This window comes from Canis lupus, chromosome 18 (assembly GCF_011100685.1).
Source record: "Canis lupus familiaris isolate Mischka breed German Shepherd chromosome 18, alternate assembly UU_Cfam_GSD_1.0, whole genome shotgun sequence".
Lineage (NCBI taxonomy): Eukaryota > Metazoa > Chordata > Mammalia > Carnivora > Canidae > Canis > Canis lupus.
Window position 1 is genome coordinate 18,629,061 of NC_049239.1, and position 24,326 is coordinate 18,653,386.

At 37.5% G+C, this 24,326-nt stretch overlaps 1 protein-coding gene across 8 annotated transcripts in view; it reads right to left on the reverse strand.

Annotated features, from left to right (window-relative positions):
• Positions 1-24,326, reverse strand: part of MAGI2 (membrane associated guanylate kinase, WW and PDZ domain containing 2) — a 1,330,046-nt gene that overhangs the window by 377,121 nt on the left and 928,599 nt on the right. The window lies entirely within an intron of this gene.

Genomic DNA, 24,326 nt, shown 5'->3' on the forward strand with positions numbered 1-24,326 from the left:
ATTATATACAAGTGGTTTTTGTGACAACATGAATCTGGGCATAATTTCTTTTTTCACTTACCAATTGACCTTATTATTTTCTCTCTGCTTAAGATAATTTTCTATTTCCTATTTCTACAAGTAAAGTATAAAGACATGAAAAATATCTACTCATGTGGCAGATGTGTTTTATCTTTTGTTACATATTTAAGAGAACTAAGGTGAAGAGAAATTGACTTTCCTAAATTCAAACGGCTTTCAATAAGATAAAAAACCAATGTCAGTTTTACACGAAATTCTGTATTCTTGATAAGTGGTCATCAATATCTGATTACTTGATTTAAATTCATTCTGAATAAAAAAATGTAGTCATGTACAAAGTAAATTCCTTCTTCTAATAATACTATTTCAGCTGTTATTAATTAGTCATCATATCTTTCTACTTCCTTTTCTCCCCACAAAATCATTAACCATTTCCCAGTTAGGTTTCTTTTATGTCAATTCTAACTGCTAAAAATGTACAGATGTTCAAGACAGATATTGACAATTTAGTTTTTTATCTATTGCTATTATTTATTAAAACAAATTAAAACATTTTTTGTTTTATTTTGTTTTGAATCAGGGTGGAATGTTAGAAAAATTTCAGTCCAAGTTAAAAATACGTGGAAAGCAATGTACAAATGTATTTGTGAAATGTGTCTGCTGAGGTCACAGAATTTATACATGATTGGGTTAGGAATGGTGGAAAGAGGTAAAAATCTATGTATGTACTAACTAGGGGTCCTTTTCTGAGGACTGGTCCGTTCATATGCAGGGTGAGAATCTGTAAGGCCTGTAAGGCCTGTAAGAATCTGTAAGGCCTAGCAGAGCTCACCTGAATCAAGGTTAAAAGTGAACACTGATACTAGAGGTATCACAGTGTTGGAGATCTTTGTAGAGTGGTGAGACCTCATAGAGTATCTTTACCATTCAAGATATTTGAGGCCTCAAGAGACAGTGTAGAAAAAGAATAATGCCTTAAAGTAAGAGGCACATTTTTAAATTGGATTCAAAGTCAAAATAGATTGCCGTAAAATGCATGCATGCATGCATAAATAAATAAATAAATAAAGCCAGATTTCACTGGACCAATGATCTGTCACCAACTTAACTGCCAAAAATCCTTTATCACTTTTTAAAGACAACATGGCCATCCACAATATAATTTTAAAAGTTAGATATGAAAAAAACCCACAGAAAATAATTGACCTATTGTTAAGAGAAAAAGTGTCAATAGAAATTGACCCTAAGATGACATATGTTAGAATTAGCAGATAAGGACTTTAAAAGCAGCTCAAAGAAAATATGGTTGTAAAAGAAACAAATGAGGAATCTCAGAAGAGCAATAGAAATTTTAAAAAAGGTGTAAATGTGATTTCGGAACTAAAATAATACTATTTGAAATGAAAAATTTCTAAGTAGAATCAATAGTAGATTGAAGATAGCATAATGAAAGGAACAATGAACTTGAAATCAAATCAATATAAAGTACTTTATCCCAATCACGTAGAGAAAAACTATTTAAAAAAAATTAACAGAACTTCACTGATCTGTGGGAATATTCAAATAGTTATATACACATGTAACTGAATTCCCAGAAAGTGAGGAAAGAATACTGTCAAATAATCCAAATCTGGTGAAAAATATTCTTATAGATCCAAGAGTTCATTATACTCCAATCAGGATAAATATCAAGAAAGCCTCACCTAGGTACATCATAGTTGAATGAATGAAAAGCAAATATAAAAATAAAATTAGAAAGCAACTAGAAAAAAGTAACATATTAGGCACAAATAAAAACAATTTATGCAGTTTATATGCATATAGATATATATCTGGCAACAATAGCACAAAGGATGGGGGGATGGCAAGTAGAACTATAATATTTTACATGGAATAATACATTAAACAGACTGTGATAAGTTAGGGATGTCTATTGTGATGTTTTATTTTAAATAAAATAAAATAAGACAAAACCTGTCTCTATTCTACAGGGATTTTATTTTTTGTCATGTCCTATGGACTCTCAGCCACTCTTCAATTGTGAACCTGAGAAGTTCCATGTCATAGACCTCCCTTTATTCCCAGCAAAAACAGGTATGGATCATAACAGAGTTTTCTGGAGGCAATGAAGGTATTTGAAAGTATGCTTAAGAAAATAAAATAAAAGCAGGTTATATATAAAATTAGTTAAATACAAATATTCATCTTGAAAATAAGAATTTTTGCCTTATTGTTTTCTGTTAATTATGGACTGAGTTTATTATTAATGATCTTTTAGGATAATTTCAGTTTCCTGGATATAGAAAGGAAACGTAACACAAATATTTTCTTAGAGATGATTCTTAGGACTGACATGCAATTTCTTTGATAAATTGTAATTTCATAGTTGGTCAAGTGTCAATTCCAAGAATTCATGTTAGAATTCTATTTCCCCAGCTTTTGCCCTCTCTACCTAAAACCTACAAATACACACAGGGCTGGTGCCTTATTGCTCACTGCCTGGTATGCCCAAGCCAAGCCAGACTCAGCCTCTCACCTTCTACTTGAAATGAGAAGTAATTTCCAGTTCATTTCCCTTGATTTCCAGTTCATTAGTTCCATACCCCTATTTCCCTCCTTTCCTTAGGCCTATCTGTTGGACAAAGGCTCACAACACTCAACATCATTGCCTCTCAGACTATCAGTCAACTATAGCCCTTCACCAAGTGGTAAGTGATCCAGAGATGCAGTAGCCCAATTCAGCCTCTATACCTCCATGTCTCTAGGACAGGGTAACACACACATACTCACCTTATAGTATAATGGCAGATATAATGATTGTATAATTAACAAAAAGCTAAATCTCTTAGAAGGGGGTAATGTATAGAAGCATTTAGGTGGCACTTTAGAGCACAATTTTACATATTAAAGTATCTAGAGCATGAATTCCAAATAAAAGACAGGAACTTCATTATGTTTTAAACTCATCGTGAAATCTGATTTATAATTCAGTTTCTATAATGAGTGTTTCAGTAGGAGGTCATTCTGTTCCAAAACACAGATTGGGAAAACGTCCCTCAAAAACACAGGTGGCTGCAAAACTGTTGATAAATGACTGTGATAAGTTTTTATAATTGACCCAAACATCATCAGAACATGCCACCACTCCTACCTCCCCACTGTTTTTCTGATCCTTGTTTGGTGTTATGCCTGACAGTTTTCTTTCTTTTCTTTCTTTTTTTCTCTTTTGCACTTGGAGTAATGCCAAGCATTTTTGAGATGGCTTCCTGAGGTGGAGGTATGCTGGGAGGGCTTAGTGGTCATCGGTTTCAGCAGGGGGTAAGAGAAGGAGTTTCCCTACTGGAACCTCTAGTGGAAAAATGGATTTTGTTCCTTGTTGTGTTGCTTTTCCATGAGAAGCTAGTGGATTGACAAGGGGATTAAACCCACAGCCTTGGCCTCATTAGCGCCACACAATTAAAATAAAAATAGAATAAATATGGACCTTTTGTTCTGGAACTCCTGCTATTTTCTTAGTAATTTAAATGTCATTTATTCAAGATATTTTATAAAAAAGGAAAAAAAGAGCAAAAAGGCTTCCCCCTATTAATAATAGTGACATTAATTATTACATCTAATAATAATATAATAACGAAAATATAATAGTCATTTTCTTAAGGATTTTGTTTATTTTTTTAGAGAGAGATGGTGAGTGAGAGAGAGATCATGAGCAGGGGCAGGAGGAGAGGGAGAAGCAGACTCCCCTGCTGAGCAGGGAGCCCGATGCGGGCCTCGATCCCAGGACCCTGGGACCATGACTTGAGCTTGAAGGGAGCCACTTAACCAACTGAGCCACCCAGCTGGCTATAATCATAATCATTTTAATAGTTAAGTGTCTAAAACATATAGTACTTGTTACATGCCAGTACTTTGGTGTTCTACATATACATGCTCATTTTATCCTCACAAGAGTCCAAAACTGTGGGTACTGTGTTTTCATTTTATAGATTAGGAAATTGAGGCACTGAGAAGTTAAGAAAATTTTCCAGGGTCACACAGCTACTAAGCAATGGAGTTGGGATTTGAATCAGGCATTTCAAAGCCAGAACCTTCCTAACTCTTATGTTACCTAGCCTCTCTGAAGGCAGCATTTCCCAAACTTTCATGTGCACATGTGAAGCACCTGGTGATTTTGTTGAAATGTAGATTCGATTCGAAGGGCAGCCGGGGGGGGGGGGGGGGGGGGGGGGGGGGGGGGGGGGGCGGCGGTAGGGGTGGGATGGCGCTCAGTGGTTGAGTGCCACGTTCAGCCCAGGGCCTGATCCTGGGTCTCCAGTCCCATGTTGGGCTCCCTGCATGGAGCCTGCCTCTTTCTCTCTGTGTCTCTCATGAATAAATAAATAAATAAAATCTTAAAAAAAAAAAAAAGAAATATAGATTCTGGTTCATTAGACCTGGGGTGAGGCCTGAGATTCTGCATTTCTAACAAGTTTCCCGGGATGCTGGTCTTTGGGCCATAATTTGAGTAAAATATGATAATGTTCAAGCTGTCTTACAAAAGCATTTTGTATTGGGTGGTGTTGGGGTGGTGGTGGCTAGGATTGAGGAGAAAGAAGAAATACATAGAAATTAAAAATACACATGTAAATGTGCATATAGATTCTACAGTTCAAATATTCTAGAGGGTGGATTTCATTTTGAAATAGTCTAAATGCAGTAATAAAATTGCCTTAAATATCTGAGTGAAATACTAATGTAACATGTTAAAAAGACAACCGTAGACCCAAAAGGACTTAGGGGCTCTGTACCTATTTTTTTTTTAAGATTTTATTTATTTATTCATGACAGACATACAGAGAGAGAGGCAGAGACAGAGGCAGAGGGAGAAGCAGGCTCCATGCAGGGAGCCCGACAGGGGACTCGATCCCGGGGTCTCCAGGATCAGGCCCTGGGCTGAAGGCGGCGCTAAACCGCTGAGCCACCCTGGGCTGCCCATCAGTACCTATTCTAACTGCAGTTTCAACCTCTCCCAGGAATGTAGTCTTCAGTTTTGATCGGGACCAGTGAAGTAATTTACCACATAAGGCCTCTCCATCTCCCAAAGAAGGATGAGGTCGTCTGCATAAGACCTTCTGTTCTTTTGTCTAAGGGAAAGTAACTTTGTGTAACTTTTCTTTTATATGTATTAAATATAATTATATATATTATATTATATAATTATATAATATATAAGTAATAATTTCCTTGCCCCGTGTTCTTTCCTATAAAAACCTTCCATTTTGTACAAGTCCTTGGAGCTCTCCTCCACTTCTTAAGATGGGTTGCTGCCTGGGTTGATTTATACATCATTTAAAATAGCCAATTAGATGTTTAAATTTACTTGGTTGAATTTTTTTTTATCAAAAGTTAAATATTATGCCAGGAAATTTACAAGAAAAATACCTCTCCACTTCTGAACATATTTAGTTTTCAGATTTTAAGCTTTTTCTTCTAATGACAAAATTCAGAAGTTCCCTACCTTTTCTCACACTATGGTGAAATAATAGAACCCTTGAACATCCCTATAGTTATGGGGAATCCACGCATAAGGATATGGAGAAAAAGGAAACTTTCCTTTCTTTTCTGAAAGACTTTTGAAGAGGAAAGCAGGCAAAGATGTGCCCCTGTAGTGTTCCAATTGGTCTATTTCCTGAGATTCTTCTCAATGGACCACTTCAGATCTTGGAATCTTTTAGACCTTAGTGTTCTCTATTAAAACACAATTACATGTGATATAGTAAAGGGCAGTGTGTTCATAGCTGACACCTCAAAGGAGATGGCTTGCCGGCCAACATCATTAGCTGACTAAGTTCTCTCAAATTCAGCAAATAGGAGGAGTTACTCGGGAAACGGAAAAGCAGAAATCCCCAAGGGAAGACTCCACAAAGTTCAGTATGTCAGAGAGACTCACAATTTTGTCTAGGCTTGCCTGATCCACTCACCTGATGGGATCAGGTATATGGAGTCCTAGCTTCCCCGAGAAATGAATTTTCCCTATTGGGGAAATATGCATTTTTATATGAGATATGCATTTTTCATGAAATATGCATTTTTATATGAGATATGCATTTTCTTAGCAAAAGAAAACACCTATTTGGTTTATGAGTACTTTTATTACACTCCCTGCTGAGGAGTGTACACTCAATGAACTTTTGATTAGCCTCCATGATTATTACTAACTTCATTTAGGGGAATATGTGCATGAGTGGTTCCATAATTATTTGAGACACTTGCAAATAGGAGGATTTTAAAAAGCAGGCTGACTGAGTGAAGGCAGATCACAGTTTGCCTGTTTTCTTTTTGACTTTCTTTAAATGCTAATAACTGCTAATTAGAGAGAGCAAGGAAAGCAGTGGTTGGTAACTCACTTTTAAAATTCAGTCTGATTATAATATGGAAACAGATTGTTCCTTCTCAAAGGCTAAATGAAAGCAGTTCTATTTATCAGGTATTTCATTGGCTTTGCAAATCATATTAAGTTTTATATCTAGGTGTTTAATCAGAAGGGTTTTTGTTTTTTCCCCAAGTTATTTTTGCAAGTGGTCAAAGCAAGAAAAACAAAATTTTGGAAGCCAGCATCTATCTTTTGTCAGTTCAGATGTAAGAATGATCACCAGAGGTCTTTTCACCCCCGAGGCTGGCCAGACCAGCCAAGAAACACAGGTCTAGGCTCTAGGGATAGATTTGCTTGCTTCTCACTCAAAACAATCTATAGGACAGGTAGGTAGTTAATCAGTACCAATGAAATTTTTAACATACAGAATACGGATTTTTTTTAGACTTCAAATCTTTTGAGATGGAAATGACCTTGGGGAGACCAGATGAAGCAGCAGCAGAGCACCTGTTAGCACTGACCTCATAGGCCTCCAATTAATGGCGTCTTCCTTCTCAGGAGAATTCTACCCAAAATTTTGCCTTTAAAGTCCTCACTTGCAAGCCATCAAGAAGGTCAGGACTTTAGAGCACTAGTTGCCCCTTCTCTTCAGTAATGCCACACCAGTAAATGGCCTACGTTTTTTCACTGCAAAAGTTTGGTGTCAGTTCTATTGGCTTGCTGCATGTTGGCTGGACAAATTTTACTCATTTTGGTTACAGAATGGCAGGTGGTAGATGACAATGGTGATCCAATAGTCTATGGCAAATAGAGATCCCATGATCCTCACACCATAAGCACATAGCTTGCATTTTATTATCACTTAAAATATTAAGTATGTGTATTAAAGTACATTTTTATGACTTAAAAGGTAATAATTTGAGTGCATCTACTCATTCAAATTCCTAACCAGACTAGCAGTATTTATCTCTTTTGAAGATGGGAAATCAGGCTGAGGAGAAAACAGACTTAGGTAAAAGCTAAAGTCCATAAGAAAATTATCAAAGGTTAAAAAAGAATAGATGTTTGACTTTATGTAGACTAATTTAGATACCTAAGTGAACTTTCACAGTCTCCATGTACTGTAGTCAATTTTCAAGAATCATAACATAGGGTTATCCCAAATCTTTAGAGCTTAAGTTCCTTATTTAAAAGAAATCCTAAATGAAATAAATTGAATTTTGAAAACCATTTCATGTAATACAGTAGGCTTAAATATTAAATTGTGAATTTATTTACTCAACCATTAGAAACGATAAATACCCACCATTTGCTTCAACGTGGATGGAATTGGAGGGTATTATGCTGAGTGAATTAAGTCAATCAGAGAAGGACAAATATTATATGGTTTCACTCATACGGGGAATATAAAAAATAGTGAAAGGGATTATAGGAGAAAGGAGAGAAAAGGAGTGGGAAAAATCAGAGAGGGTGACAACACATGAGAGACTCCTTTTTTTTTTTTAAGATTTTATTTATTCATGAGAGACACAGAAGGAGAAAGGCAGAGACACAGGCAGAGGGAGAAGCAGGCTCCATGCAGGGGCCCTGACGTGGGACTCGATCCCAAGACTCCAGGATCATGCCCTGGTCAGAAGGCAGGTGCTAAACCGCGGAGCCACCCAGGGATCCCACATGAGAGACTCCCAACTCTGGGAAATGAACAAGGGGTAGTGGAAGGGGAGGTGGGCGGGGGGTGGGGGTGACTGGGTGACAGGCACTGAGCGGGGCACTTGATGGGATGAGCACTGGGTGTTATACTATATGTTGGCAAATCGAACTCCAAAAAAATATATACAAAAAATAAATTGTGGATTTATTAAAATTAATATTAAAACATTACATTATCTTTATCTGACACCTAGGAAATTTGGCTGAACCCAGTTAGATGTTGTGAGCATTGGTAGAAAAAAATAATTTAGCATAGCCCTTGCAAAAAAAGTCAGGTAAAAGTAGTTTCTCCTTTTGCCAAAAACCACTTCTACTTGGCCTCACAAAAGCAGAAGCATGATAATTTTGAAATTATGGATATTATCAACTCCTTTGATGCTTAGATTGTAATAACCTCAAGCCTATACAATTAAAAGATTTTCCAGATTCTAATTTTAACCATACTTAAAGAGCAGAAGTAAGCAAATTGTTCCATATTTTATTTCTAAGTCAGTGAAACCAAGGACAAGGTTATGTAATAATCATGGTTCTCAAGAATACAAGCCTGGTGTGATTTCTTTGAATGTCCTGAAACACATATTTCTTCACTGCTGATTTGTATGATACTTATGCTTTGTTGACTTTTTAAAAAAGAACTATTAATATTCTGTATCTAATTAATAGATTGAATAGTCAAACATCTTTGGCACAACTACTCAGTATTCCTGAAATGGTAAAAATTTAGTGTTGAAATAGACACCAATTGTTCCAACTATTTCCAATATAGTCTGTTGCTCTCCTATTGATATTCTTGTATTGCAACATATAGTTTAAAATATAACATAATAAAATGGACTGAAAATTTATCTTACATTATGAAATAAAATGATCTAATATGCATGTATAAGGTAAGAATTTCCATTTTATTAATGACATTAGCAATGTGGTAAATATGAACACACTGTACAAATATCTAATATCAGATAATGTTAAAATTCCATTTCAGTGAGAAATTTTAAATCTTCCCCTAAAAGCTTTCCAACTATAACAAATTAATTATGTAGTAACATAATTTGGTTGGTGTTTTCTTTCCTTGTAATTCCCATGCTCATTCTTTAGTGGAGTTGCTTATCAATAATACAAAGATCTAAAGATAGAAGGTCCAAATAAGGATTACCATTATCAAGCCCTGTTTTTCTTTCTCACAGAAGGAATAAGATATCCAGCCTTTTCTCCTGGTATTGAAATCACAGATCTGAAATACATCTATGTCCTTTTCTTTAAATATCCCAATGTCAGCTTCACTGCCTAAATATGTTTCTTTTTAAGATTTATTATTTATCTTATATATAGAGAGAGTGAGCAAGCAAGGGGATCAGAGGGAGAAGGGGGAAAACTCAAGCAGACTCCCAGCCGAGCATGGAGCCAGACACAGCGCACCATCTTAAATATGTACTTTCAATCTAGAGGATTAGCATTGGATCACTTTTGAAGGAACAAATTGTTATCAAGTGTTTACAACTCCTCACTTGTATAAAGTTTACCTTTCAAGCATTAAAGGACCACCTCTAATTATTGTATCCCAGGATGTGATGATTCAGTCAGTGCTCACCTTACCCACAGTCACCTTGGTTTTAGAGGCTTCAATTATTTTCTCTTAACCTTCAAACTTCCAGACTGATCTTTTTTTATTGAATAAACTTCCTATTTCTTTGGTAATTGAAATATGTCCCTTCTCTGAACTTTCTCCATTTACATTTATTCTAGCAAAGGGTGTCCCAATCAAACAGCATACAGTGGTCTCTTTGCCTGAGAGCATTTCATGGTTTTGCAGTGAAGTGTCTTCTGTCTTATTTTCAATTGTTTTTGGCTGACACCAGCATTGACGGATTTTCTTCACTGTTACAGCTCAATAGTGCAAGTTGTGAGAAAACACAGACCAACTATTTGAAAACTATTTTAAAAAACTATTTTTAAATTTTGATTCTCTTTACACCAGTTTTAGAGTCAGAATACAATTGACTTAGATTCTCTGCATTCAACGTGATGTTAAAATGTGAGGATTTTTCACTTCATAGGTTTCTAGAGGACCAAGTTTAATTACACTTTAGCCAATCACTGAATAAATGACTAGAGCATCTGTGTCACAGTTTTAGCTAGGTAAATACTATGATCAAATTATTATTATATCTTGGGAGGGAAATATGGATTAATACAAAATATTTTTCCTGGATGTCACTCACTTTAAAATGCTGCCTGTAAACAAATCTCTCTCTATATGTAAATCTATATAAATGTATGTACATAAATATAGATTTTTTATATAGATTTATTTTTATATTTATTATATATTTATTATATAATTTACATAACATAAAAATAAATATATAAAGTTATATATTTATAATATACATATAATATATCATATATAAATATATTTGTATTAATATATAATATATAATACTTTTACTTTTGTTTCATGACATGACAAATGACTGTAATAACTTATTATTAGTAAGTAATAATAAGTAAGAGTAATAAGTAAAGAGATATATGGGAACAGGGTAGATATCCCCTGGCTTGGCAGCTGCCTCTGAAAAGGGACAAGAAATACTTCAGTTCTTCCCTCTTTTTCATGTGGGTAGAATGTTCCTCTACTTTCTTAAGGCAAGGGAATGAAAGAGGAGGGAAGGAATAGGAAGGGACTCCTATATTGTCCCTTTCCTTCACATATAAGGAGAGACTGGGTTTCAGAGTAGGGCAATGAATGAGTTATCATGGCATGAATGAGTTATTATGACCAGCATCAAGAAAGAGAGTGGGATATAAAAAATTAAAAGCTTAAAAGCTTGGAGAGGTAAAAGATTCCTGCAATGAATGAAAGGGAAGATATATCAACTCTTGCAGAAGGAGGAAGAAACAAAAGTAAGAAAAGACAAGAAAAATAATCTTTAAGGTACAATGAAAATGTAAGACTAAATGGCTAAAAACTCACTCTCTCCTGCCAAGACATTGCTGGCTACCATTATGGTTGCCACCTATCCCCCAACTTGGACTTGCCTAAGACCTAAACTCAATCATTAAGTGCATCAAAAGCTTTGGAGCTTGAATTTTGGGATCTGTCTTGAGTTTTCATTCAAGCTCTGCCACTTTGCTTTTTGTGTTATTTTGGATAATTTATTTAACCTTTCTATGCTTGTTTCTTGATCTTAAAAATGGGTAATCAAAGCCTCTGGCACCTAGGCACTGTTGCGAGAATTCAAATGAGATACTGTGGTAGGAAAGCGCAGCACAGTTTCTGGCTTATAATACATGCCTAATAAATGCATGCTCATATTATGTTCTTCCTTTCAGAGATACAGTTGAAGGAAAGTTATTCCCCCATACCTTGAGTTATTATTAGTAGAGCTATTGGTCTGAAATTCAAGTTGTTAACCTCACTTTTAACTTCTTGGAAGGACACTGCTTTTCCTACACTGAAGACGAAAGGCAATTCAGTTGTGCCCCCATCTCCCACCAGCGGATAGCTCTCTGCCAGTTTCCTCAAGATTTCCTTTTAGTCACCTCCAGCTGAGTCTATCCTGGTACATTCTGTGCTACTTTTAAAACCCTACAAGCCAAGAAAACAAAACACACACAAGTGGGTTCACAAGCTGAGAACCACAAGCAGAAGCTCCAGGAATCCACATGCCTGCAGGCACTGAAGCTGCAAACACCACCTTGTTTTAAAGTTGTGCCCGAGGTCAGAGAACCCCAAGAAACATTTCTGTTTCAGCCATAAAGCATCCAGCACTTGCACACACCATTGGAGACTCAGCTACATTTGCTTCAATCAGCAGATTGAACATCCGGAGCTCAGAAAACAAAGAGCTCCTTGCTAAAGGCAAAATATACAAAGTTCCTATTGGAAAGGGGACTTTTTCCTGGATCTCTTGCTATTAAGATAGCATTTACTTCTCTCTTGTCTGGAACCACATCCAAGTTGATAAGTCCTATGAATGAATGTAAATAATACTTCCCGCAGGAGTTTTTGCACATTCTCAAAGCAGAGGGCCAGGTGACACGGGAAGCAGAGAAATGCCATTTTGAACAAGTCCTTCATGTAAGTAGGTCTCCCGAGAATTTTTTCAGGAAGAGATCCTGGGGCAAGCTCATCAGTCTTTTTAATCCAAGAGGTTTCCTATTTTTAAAAATTATACAGGTAAAGGAACTGGCCCAGAATCATGTGTATGTTTATACAAAGGGTTGGACTGGTCAAGGGGCTGCATTTCCTTACTAGGGCCACTCAGAGTTGGAGAGGAAGACCCTGCTTTAGAAAAGAGTCCCCCTTGTAGGTCTCTGCCAGTGAGACAATAGTAACCCAATTAAACAATTCCCGAGAAAGCCAAGAGCAATGAAGTGAAAACCAATGAGGTGAAAGCCACTTGGATCGTTCCTGGATGAGGCTGCCAAATCAGTCACAGAGAACCTGAAGAGGGGACATTTTAATGAGGAAAAAGTCCTTGCAACAGACCTTGGTCTTCAACTCTCAATTCCACCTGGAATCATCACTAGGCAAGTTGGTCTGAGAGGTTTATGAAATTTGAAGAGTTTAAGACTCCCTCAGCCCAAACCAAGCTTTCATGAGTACAGCCGAACACACAAAAACTGCAGAACAAACAACAAAACCCGAAAAAGTTTCCTGCTCATCTCACTTTAAATGTTGTCATCGTTAGCTTTCACCATTTAATTTTTCTGTTGAGCCCGTCTGGCAGCACAGTTTGGACTGTACCTCATACTTCTCTGCGCACAGACCCTGTCTACATGCAACACTGCTATAGAAGCCCTCCAGGTTCCCCTGAGGCACCACACCTCCCAACTCCCCGCCACGGCCCTCAGCTGGCCGGTCCTCAGAGGCTACCCAGATGCCCTTTGACACCCCAAACCAAGTACTTGAGACATGCATGGGACCTACACATTTGGACTGGCTCATAGCCAGGGGATGGAAACAGCTGTCTGTAGTCTGCTATGATATTGCTGTGGCAGGGGCATGCAAAGAAGATCCCAGAAGCTCTCTCCAGGGCCGATCTCCACCACAGGCACAGCAGAATCAGAGTGAGACAACAGGATTACTCAGCAAAGGTGTCTGATTGAGCATTGAGCAGGAGCTCGGAGAACACAGAAAAACTTCCTACAATACTGCAAAACAATGTAACCTGCTCCTGGTGGTGAGAGGAATGTTACTGCTCTGAGTCCATGAGAACATTCAGATGATTCAGTGTGTGGAGCAAGCCAGGAAGCGTCATGGTTGCCTGTCAGTAGCTTCTTGGCTGTCTGTTGCCACAATGCCTCCATCAGAGGCGAGGCCGATTTCAGGTGAGCAGGTGCTCCTTGGAATGCACAACACACTCCTTTCAAAATGTAGGGTCACGCCCTTTCCATTTCCCACAAACTGGCCTATAAAAGCATTCTTGAATTTGGGGAAGAAATCATGCAAAAGGAACTTGTATTTCACTACGGTTTCTTTTCCCCAGGCATCACAAAGGCTAAAGAGAAAACGACAGTACAAAGCAGGGCAGAGGCTGTTTACCTGAAAACACACAGCTTGAAAATAAAGGTTGGCTTCCACTCACAGGCAGGAAATGTGCCCTGATATCTCCTTCACCTTTTCATGAAGCCTCCGCACCCATATCCTGACAGCAGGTGGGGGTGATGGGCATGTGATGTGACAATACCAGCACAAGGGGGCTGAGCTGGGGTAATGCATCGGGATAAACTCTAGTACGAGTGGTCACTAGAGCATACTGCATTTTAAGCAGATAATGGCATGGCAGGCCCACTGGGTGTTCTCTTAGCATTTGCTTTCCATTCCCAAGTGACCCATCATGGGCCACAGCATTTTCTATGACATTAAAAAAGGAGCAGTTGTGAAGGTTTATAATTTGATAATAGGTAGAAGAATGTCTGCGAATAAAAATTTTAGAGATGGCCATTTCAGCTTCCACCATAACTAACCTAATGAAAATTCCATCTCATGAAAATTCCTTTTCATAATTCATGAAAAGCTTCAGAACGTCAAAATGAAGTAATAAAATGTCAGAAATGATTCAGGAGCAATATAAAAACCAACAGTTTTGTTATTGGCTGCTGTTTATGTCACTTGCAATGGCACTTGGTTTCCTTGATTCTTGGTGGCACTAGACATACAATAGATACTACAAGGTAATCGGTGAGAATAATCCACACAGATGGCCACGTGACACTGTTCGAGACCATCTGACATATACATATCTTTCTTTTTATTCTGTGAGATTATGCCTTGGGATCCTTTTCTAAAAGCATAAACTCATCGTGAAAAAGCAAATCCACATTTTGTAAAAAGAAGCTTGTTCCTCTGGTATCTAAAACTTAATATTTCTTCATTCTGATAGACCATACACGGGTCCTTTTCTAAAAGAATAAACTAGTCACACACACAAATAATGTAGGAATATGGCTCCTTTGTTTTAGAATCTATAATATGAATTCACTTTTTTAAATGACAAGTTCATACTTTAACACACTGTACATCATATCCCAAATCAGACAATAAAGGTTTAATATGTGAACCCAGAATGAGTTTCCTGGTTAAGTACCAATGCCTGCTGGGACATTATCACTAAATAACCTCACCAGAATATGGACAGAAATTAGCTCTGACGTCCAGCCTCGGTGTGCTGCATGCCCTCTGTGGGTACGCTGTTCTATGGAGAAGGTGCTGGAATTGGGGCCAGAGTCAGAAAGATCCTCAACTGTCCTCTCCGGGATTTTGTACTACCTCCAAACCTGGGGTTGGTCTTTAATTTCTCTTTAAGAAACCAGAGCCAAGGAGCAGCTGGTACTGTTTACTCGCTTGCTGCACCTGTAGTTCTGCTTTGCAAGGCACAGAAATGGATTTTCTCCATGAAACATGAATTTCTAGAGCTGGAGTTTACCCCATCATTCACGGGGACACAACACATCAAAAGCAGGAAATGAGAAAATGGCATCATTAGCGGACTGTTGAGGCTCTTCTCTTTTGTTTGCCTTTAAAATTAATCTCTTCCTGTTCACGACTCAGTGATGAAAACATCTTCCTTTGAAGATGAATTAACTGAAAAGTGCATTGAGGAATTTAAGATTTATAACATAACCACCTTGAACCCTCCGTTCTTGGTGAACCCGGAGAATAGCTTCAGGCAGAAATTACACATTCCTGGTTCCTCGATTTATGTCAAAATGATTTCTGAGCCTGCCATTCCTAACTCCTACATGCAACTGGACGCAATTTGACCATTAGCACTGGGTAAAAAAAAACAATGTTCTTGAATTTTTCATTCCTTAGGTGTGTCCTGGTCATTTTAGGAGCTAAAGCTTGAGTGTTGCCTGAGTCAGTCCTTGTTTCAAGAATGCTCTGTTGAGCAGAGCCCTCAATCCTGACGACTGTGGAAGCAGGGACTTTCCCTGCCATCAAGAAGCTTATAGTTCATCTAGAAAGATAAAGTCAGTGCATATGGTACTTAAAGTGCCTAATTGTGTAATCATAATTTTATGGGCGGCCTTCCATGGCAACTTCTTAAGGTTTCTTCTTGCTAGTTTGACATTACTGTTGTCCAATGTAATAATCTCTAGAACTGCTCTACCCTGTAATGCGAACCACTAGTTGTGTCCAGCTATTGAGCACTTGATCTATGGCTAGTGCCATAAGCTAAAGAGATAACATTTTGGATATGTTGAATTAAATACATATTATTACTACATTAATTTAACCTGTTTATCTAGAATATATAGGTATTGTTCCCATTATATTCCTATTAGCACTGCCCTGCACTTTGACTCCCCGTATTCATAACCAGATAAAATTAAGACATACATAATTTATTTTTTGTTCCTTCTATAATTCATTCATTCATTCACGATAGGTGCTTTCATTTCCCCACTTTATGAATGAGGAAACTGAAGCAGACAGAGAGGTGTGAGGTGCGGTGCGGGGTTTAAACTCAGGCAGTCTGACTCATCTAGCATGTTTTACTCTAGTAATCCAGGGAAGAAACTATGAGGGTCAGAACCAAATGCGAGGTGGTGGATTGGAAAAGAAAGAATGAACTGAGGTGATATCACAAAGGCCATATGAACACACCACAGTGACCAGTTTGCTGTATGGCTTAAGGGAATAGAGACAGAGTTGACTCCCAGATTCCTGGCTAGGAAGATGGTATCACCAAACAAAATAGGAGACATGTAGGAGAATTACATATAAGTGAAAATGATGAATTCAACAGTCAAATTGTAAGAAATCCAAGTGGAAATGTCTAGTAGGCAGAGATGGATAGATAGATAAACAGATAGATAGATATGGGCCCCAAGGGAGATATTTAGGTTGGATATATCAATTCTTATTCATTTGCCCCCTCATCCTCTCCCCACTATCCCCCAATGGCTTTTGCCTTTTGAATTACAAGGGAGCTTCATAGTTGAATGAAACATCGTTCCTGACTTAAACATTCATTCAAGATTCTGCACAATTGGGTCCCAACCTTTTTGGTAAGCTCTCTCCTTCTCTGTGTAACATACACTTTGCTCCAGCCAAACTAGATTATGTGTATAACCTTGACACTAGTTGCACTCTCTACACACTTGAAGAAGGAGATTTAAAGGGAACTGAGCCATCAACAACACAAAATGTGGAATCTAATGCTTTCCCTAAGACTTATTATTTTAAAGATTTTACTTAAAAATAAAATACGGACACGGAGAGAGGCAGAGACATAGGTAGAGGGAGAAACAAGCTCCCCGTGGGGAGCCCAATGTGGGACTCGATCCCAGAACCCCGAGATCACACCCTGAGCTGAAGGCAGATGCTCAACCACTAAGGTACCCAGGCGTCTCTTTCCCTAAGATTTATAGGAATTTGTGGTGTAGTGGGAATAAAGAAGGAGGTTACATTAACAGAATCACTTCAAGTATTAAAAAGTTTCAATTGCCATAGACACAGACAGCTCTGCTGGCCATTAACAGATGGTAATAGCAATTGTTAGTGTGGAATCACTTTGGATTTATGCACAATTAGAGTTTTTTGTGACCTGAGTGGTTTGTCACTAGGGGAGGATTAGTTTATAGCTCTACTTAACCTTCCTGCTATTGTGTTCTCTCTTTTTTGTGTGTGTGTGTTCTTTTTTATATGAGTTAATCAGTCATGGAAGTCAGCCCTCTTCCTTAATTTCAAGGAAACAAACAAACAACCCCATCCAAACATAACAAAACAAAACAAAACAAAACAAAACCAAAACCAAAAAAATAAAAAAAACCTAGTAGCAAAGCAAAACCAAACCAAATAAAAAAAACCAAAAAAACAAACAAACAAATAAACAAAAAAACTTAATAGCAAAGCAAAACTAAACCAAAACAAAAATACCACAATGGAAAAAAAAAACCCACCCACATAAGACATTTGTTACAAGAAATGAAATACAGAATCCTAAGAGATGGGAAGACAGACAACCAAAAGAATGAAATAATTAACACTGCATATTAGACTGGCCCATCACAGAAAGCCCCTCCCCTTAGCTTTAGTCTTCTTTTGCAACCTTTCCCTTTCTCTCCTCTCCTCTGATCTTTTCAGCAGCAAACCTCTGACCTCCCATTTCCTTAAGCAAATCCCTCTATCCTCTACCCCACTGCAATTTTAGGGGCCCCTCTGAGTACCTCTGCTCAAGATCCTCAGCTAAAGGAAAGGGATCCTCCCCTTCCTTGGAAGACAAATGTACCTGCGATCCTTGGTTACACAAACTCTTCTTCTAAGTCTTTGCTTCTCCTCTGGTTCTTCTTAAGTTCCTAACCAATTCAAGCCCCAATTCAATTCAAGGAAGCAGATCGCCAGTTCCCCTTCCCCATAGAAACGGCTTCTCCCCCACGGCCCCCAGCTCTCATACTGCTACAAGCACCTTTACTTCTCTAGGTGGACAGTTTCCTGAACTTGCTTCATATACTTCCTATTTGCACTTCATTCGAGGATAGGTTCTATGTGGCTCACACTAATCATCTTGGTACAGACTGGTTAGATTGACCTCCAAATCTGTACACATGGAAATAATGAATTAAAAAAAGACCAAACCCTGATATACTCTTCTCTTATTTCATTTTGGGTAACCTACAAGGTGATCCTTAGAATGACCTGTTTGGAAATGAAAATGGTGAATCAATAACTCTCCTGTAATTATATATTTGAAATCCCATCTACACCCTGTTATGCTTCGTAAGTGGATTTCAGATTTGCATGGGAAACAGATTGTGCTTTGCCGCTGCATTTACCCAGTGGATTTGCTAATAATTTAGGAAGTTTAGCAAATATGATGCAGTGTAACTTGTAATATTTATTTGCTCTCTCAGCTGTGATTTTAATCCCCTAAATAACAAGCTCAGACAACAAATTATTGATATGCTTTGTGTTGTTTATCAATATTTACTTAAATTTATTTTAGAAAAAAAATCCAGATGGGGGCTATTTAACATAATTGAGCATTAAACTGTTTGATTTGGTACTCACTGTTTTTGAATATACACAATAAACACACAGAAGTTATTGATGCAAACCTATTTGTTCTTGTCTACAATAGGAGATTAAAAAGGGCAGGGTTTTTTTTCATCCAGGAAAAAGTGAGTTAGTTGAAATACAATTTGTTTTGCTTCTTTTACTTGAAAGCACATTTTAAACCAGGCAAATGGATACCATATGGCCTAGCTGTCACTTAACTTGACATTTAAGGACAATACACTGTTTGCATCCTATTTGCAGTTACTGCGCAGTGCTTGTGTGGTCCTGTATCTCCCTTCTTCATGATAAATTCTTCCTTTCTTCAGCTTCAGAAAAGTACGAAGCAGAGTTATGTTAATGAAAATATATTTTATACATTAGTCACTTGAGCTCTGTAAAATGTGTTTGGCAAGAACATTTTTGAGAATATTTCAGAAATCTCTGTGGGCTTATTATGACAGATGAATGAAGATCAGAAGGTAGTGGTATGATTTACATTTGACAACAAAAGGTTGGAGGTTGTCCTGGAGGTGTGGGGCTCTATCCTGAGCCTGGAACAGTAGTAGTAAGCAGTACTTGAAGCCCAAGATCCTGCTTCCACATTGCCACACCTGGTCTTTCTTCTCACCATTAAGAACACAGTCTGATTTTTTGTTGTTGTTGTTCATTCTTGTATCCCTAGTCTCTGGAATAGTGCTGGAATATAAGAAGCCCCCCATATATATTTGCTGAATGCATGAAATCTAGCAGACTCATTCCACTATTATTCTTTGATTATTCTTCTGTTATAACTAATTCTGTATTTTTAAAGCCATTTCAGTCCTTATTCCTCTTTTCTAGGTGAAAATCCCCTGATATCTTCTGATCTTGATTCATCTGTCATAATAACCATATAGGAATTTCTAAAATACCCAGTATTTTAGATATTACATAGATACTTCTATCTATGTCTTTAAGTAATCTGCATACTGGGGCTATACTGTCAGAAATTTATTTGAGTGAATTTGAATCACCTTTGGAATGGAGACATCAAGGATATCTCCAAGTTAGAGTCCTGCCCTTCAGTTTGACCAGGTGGGGAGTGTGACATGCTGTTCCTCTCTTCCTTTGTTTAGGAGGTGATGCACGTAGAAGGAGTAGTGGTGGGAGGAAAAGATTCTTCAGGGAGATTTTCTTTTTATTTTGAAATAAAATGGAATGCTATTTACTTGAGGTCTACTTTGAATGGAGCCTCTTGAGTGTTTATGACTAAGGCCATTTAAGTGGGATTTAAAAAACGCGGCTTACTTACTATCTCAGTTTTTGTTTTCCTAGGGAACTTCAAATTACACCTTTCTGTTCCAGGGTTGAGCTGCAGTCAGAACGCTCAATTAAAATCATCAGTAAACTGGAAGAATGTGCGAATGTTAGTTTAGGAACTTAGTAATTATAAGAATTCATTTAGTTGGCTCTCTACACAGAGCCTTAAATCACAATTGAAAACTAAAGGAAAAAGAAAGAGTTCCAATTCTGGATGCCTCTTTGGTCCATCAGGATAGAACCCCCTCACATTCACCGAAGGGCCATTGGACAATTTTGAGAATTCCTGCTCTAAAGAAGAAAGATATCCAAACTCGTATCCAACAATCTTTTCCTGGTGCTCTGGCTCAGCAGATAAAGAGGAAGTAACACTTCTTACTTAAGTGTATTTCTCCTTAAGGATAAATGTTTTATTGGCCTAATGATTCAGATTCATAAAATAAATCTATTAGCAATATTGTATTAGGGACTACTGATATCCCAAATGAAACCTGCCTAATAAGAAATTGAGAATTGTTCCATAAATATTCCTTAAGCAGCTTATTTTATATAAAGTGTCTATCTCTTAGAATTTTAACTTTTATCTTTCTACTATTCTATTCCCCTGGCTCTCCCTCAGTTCACACACACACACACACACACACACACACACACACACACATCAGTGTGTATATGAATATAAAGCATACTACATAGTGTATGTATATTTGTATATAGATATATACTTTAATAAATTATTGATACCACAGTCATTCTCTCCTTCACCTTCCCTCCTGCTTTCATTGCCATCCTGGATGCACATTCTTTCCTTTCCAGCCTAGCTTTCAAAGCGCATCACTTAAACTCCTCTTTCATAAATATGCTTTTACCCCATGCTCTTTCCACCTCACTCAGGTGGCAAAATTCACAACCACAGATCAACCTAAATGTCTAGTCTTTAGATCTACCCCTGGTGACCTATCCCTAACACCAGTGAAAAATCACAGTTGCACAGATCAAGAGCACTATAAACTTTTGGTATCTAACATTAACTTGGTTCTCAAAACTGCCCTGAAAACTCTGCCATGGATTGGGTTTCTTTGAAGCACCCATGACAGGAATTCTTGCACAGGGATTTATTGAGAGAGTGCTCACAGCAAAATGAGAGTAAGAAAAGCAGGATGGGGCAGGAGGGGAAAAAAGCAAAGTTTTAATTCTAAGTGGAAAGTGGCTTTTGCAGGTTCCATGGAAGCTCTGGGGCAGGCCAGTCAGTCATAGATGTGGGCTGCTGTGCCCCAGTCAGGGGGTGTGGGGGGGCCTAGGGGAGCCAAGGCTTACTCTTCTAGGTGAAGCCATTCTCAGTGCCCAGAGGGGGAGGGTGGAAGCCACTGGCCGCCAATATGCAGAAGCACCAGCCCAGAAAGGACCTGGATGAGCCCTACATCTCTTCATTTTCTTTAGTAAGCTTTCTTGATTATTCTTCATACAAGTACTCCAAGCCTCTTTTTTCTCCTACCTCTGACCTCATCATTTCCCTCATCATTCTCAGCCCAGGACCTTGCCTCTGTTTTCTCAGAAAATACAGAAACCTAATTTGGAGTCCTACTGTGGCTTCAAGACCAGAATGTCCTGACTTTGCTTATGTCTCTAGCTTCTACCTTATTCACATTCATTCACTGTTTAAGCCCTGGTGAACCTCTTGAAATCACACATCAGACCACCCGCTCTCCTCTACTCAGAATTTTGATTTTTAAATTATCAAGAATTATGTTTATATGCTGTTTATTCACTATAATTCACATAAAGGCAACATTTATCATTGATGAAATCATGGGTTTTCCACTCTGAGTTCTTCCTTTGGTTTGGATTCATCTTTTGCTTGGTTGAATTGTGAAATCCAGTAAGATTTTTAAAGAAGGAACATACCTCCTTGCTAGAAAATGTCTATTGGTTGGCTTAGATTTTTCACACATACTTGCAAAATACTTTAGACCAACCGTGAAATTCTTGGATTGAACTCACTTTACCTCAAAATTTAGTAGACATTATCTAATCTAAGTTCTGATACTGGGTGTTGCTATCAAAAAGTATAAGGTCCACCTTGCATCTATTCTTCATACATAATTTGATGTTCTAAAAAAACTTAGATGTATATATGATTGTATATTTTTGAAAATTACAGTAATTTACCAGGATTTATCTTGACATTAATTATTTTACATCAGTTTTTCTAAAGATCCCATATTTTCTGAGATCCAGATCCACTTATAAACTCAAACTTGATAATTTCGGAAAAGTTTTCTACTATTTTATTCATTAATGCATTTTCCTCTTTAGAAATAGGTTATGTAAATGTGAGGTTTATCTGTCTCTCTCATATGTATCATCTGTATAGTCTTTCTAAATATTTCTTCTGTTTTCTTGATTTTTAAAAATCATGTTTATGATCTTTTTTTCTTTTTTCTTGGTCTTTTGATTTTTCTTTGAACTCTAATATGTATTTTTAAAGATTTTTTTTAATCATGTTTTTGTCCCAACTAAAAGCAAAGTTCAGAATGCAAATAATCTCTACCCATTTTTAAAGGACAGTATAAGAATCAGAACTGAAGTAAAGATAAGCAAAAATAGAGAGATGCATTTAAAACTAAACATTTCAGCTATCATATGTAATAAGTATGGAATAAGAGTTTGAGTTAGTAGTAGGTTTTTTTTTTTTTTTTTAAGAAAGGAACACTGCTACATATAGCACCTCATTTGGATGTGTCTGAAGTCTTAGAAGCTTGACTACTTTGCCTTCTCCTACAAATGGACCTTGAGAGCTTGTTTGGTGGTTCTAGCAGGGGAGCCCACTTGTATACACTTGGCCCAAAGGATGGTTCTCTTCTATCCAGGAGATAGAACTTTGGAGAGACGCATATGGAGCAGTGAGGGAGGAACAGGACACCTGCCTAGCCAGCCACATCAGCCTAATCGACCCTGGTGATTAATAGGGTAACAGATGTTGCAGACAGATCGCCCTCACATTCAGTAGTGGGTTGAAAAATATCATGCGTAGGTGGTTCAGTGGTTGAGTGTCTGTCTTTGGCTCAGGTCGTGATCCCAGGTCCTGGGATGGAGTACTGTATCAGGTTCCCTGTAGGGAGCCTGCTTCTCCCTCTGCCTATGTCTCTGTCTCTCTCTCTGTGTCTCTCATGAATAAATAAATAAAATCTTTAATAAAAAAGAAGAATTTTATTTTCCTATAAGAATTAAATCAAAAAAATAAAAAATCATGTTTTTCTCAATTTTCAAAACTGAAAATTTCTATATCTATTTCAGATAATGATACTTTTTTCTTTGTGTGTGTGTGTGTGTGTGTATGGTGATTTTTTTTAAAGTTTATTTACGTATAATCTCTATATCCAACATGGGGCTTGAACTCATGATCCCAAGATCAAGAGTTCGCATGCTCTACCAATTGAGCCAGCCAGGCACCCTGATTTATGGTGATTTTTAAGGGACTTTTGGGGAGAAGAGTGGAGTAAAAATATTTTTACTCAAGCATACTTAAGCAGATGCTTTTGACACTGAATTTTTTAAATGTTTAAAATTTTCTATGAGGGAATTGACTAATTTCATTTGGGATAAATATGATGTGGGATTCTCAAAAGGAATCAACAAATCCTAGATGAACATATAAAAATGAGAATTTGAACTGAACACAGAAGTCTGAGCTGACTAAGAGTTTCACTAGTTCCTCAAGAAAAGGAACAGGACCCACACACCAGCAATTTATTGATGTAAATAATTATGAGTTATCTCAAAGCAAAATAGATACCTCATCAGTTCATCTTTTTGTTGTTTTCATAAAGTACCAAGGAAAGAAGGCTTCCAGATTTTGTTACCAATTAAGACCTGTGCCAGATGGGTCCTGCAGTAAAGTTCTGATGCTTAAAGTGGGCAACCAAAGCAGCACTCTTTATGAAATGTCACTTTAGCAAGGCTCATTATATACTCACACATGAACTAGAAATGCTCAGTTTTTAGTTTTCCCAGAGTTCACACTTGAAATATAGCTTCAGCAATTTCATCTTATTTTAGGTGTCCCAATTATGCTCATAAGTATGAAACAACCAGGCTGCAACTATAAACTTATCAGCAGAAGAGTTACAAAACCTATCTAAGTTGTGACTATTCTACCTAACTTCAGGTCAAACCAATTAACTGTGACCCTTTTACAGGAAGCATGGTTGGCAGGCTCTCAGAAGAATTTTGTCATTTTGATTTTCCTGTGTGGATGACAGTTCATCAGTTACAACAGATTTGTCATCAGAAGTATTCTGGAAAGAGAGAGCCATTATCTACATACTTAAACATAGGACGGTATTTGGTGTTAATAACACTGATACATATTAGAGAAGGAATGCAGCTAAAAAAATCTGATTTACTAATAGGCATCTGGAAAATGAGCCATTC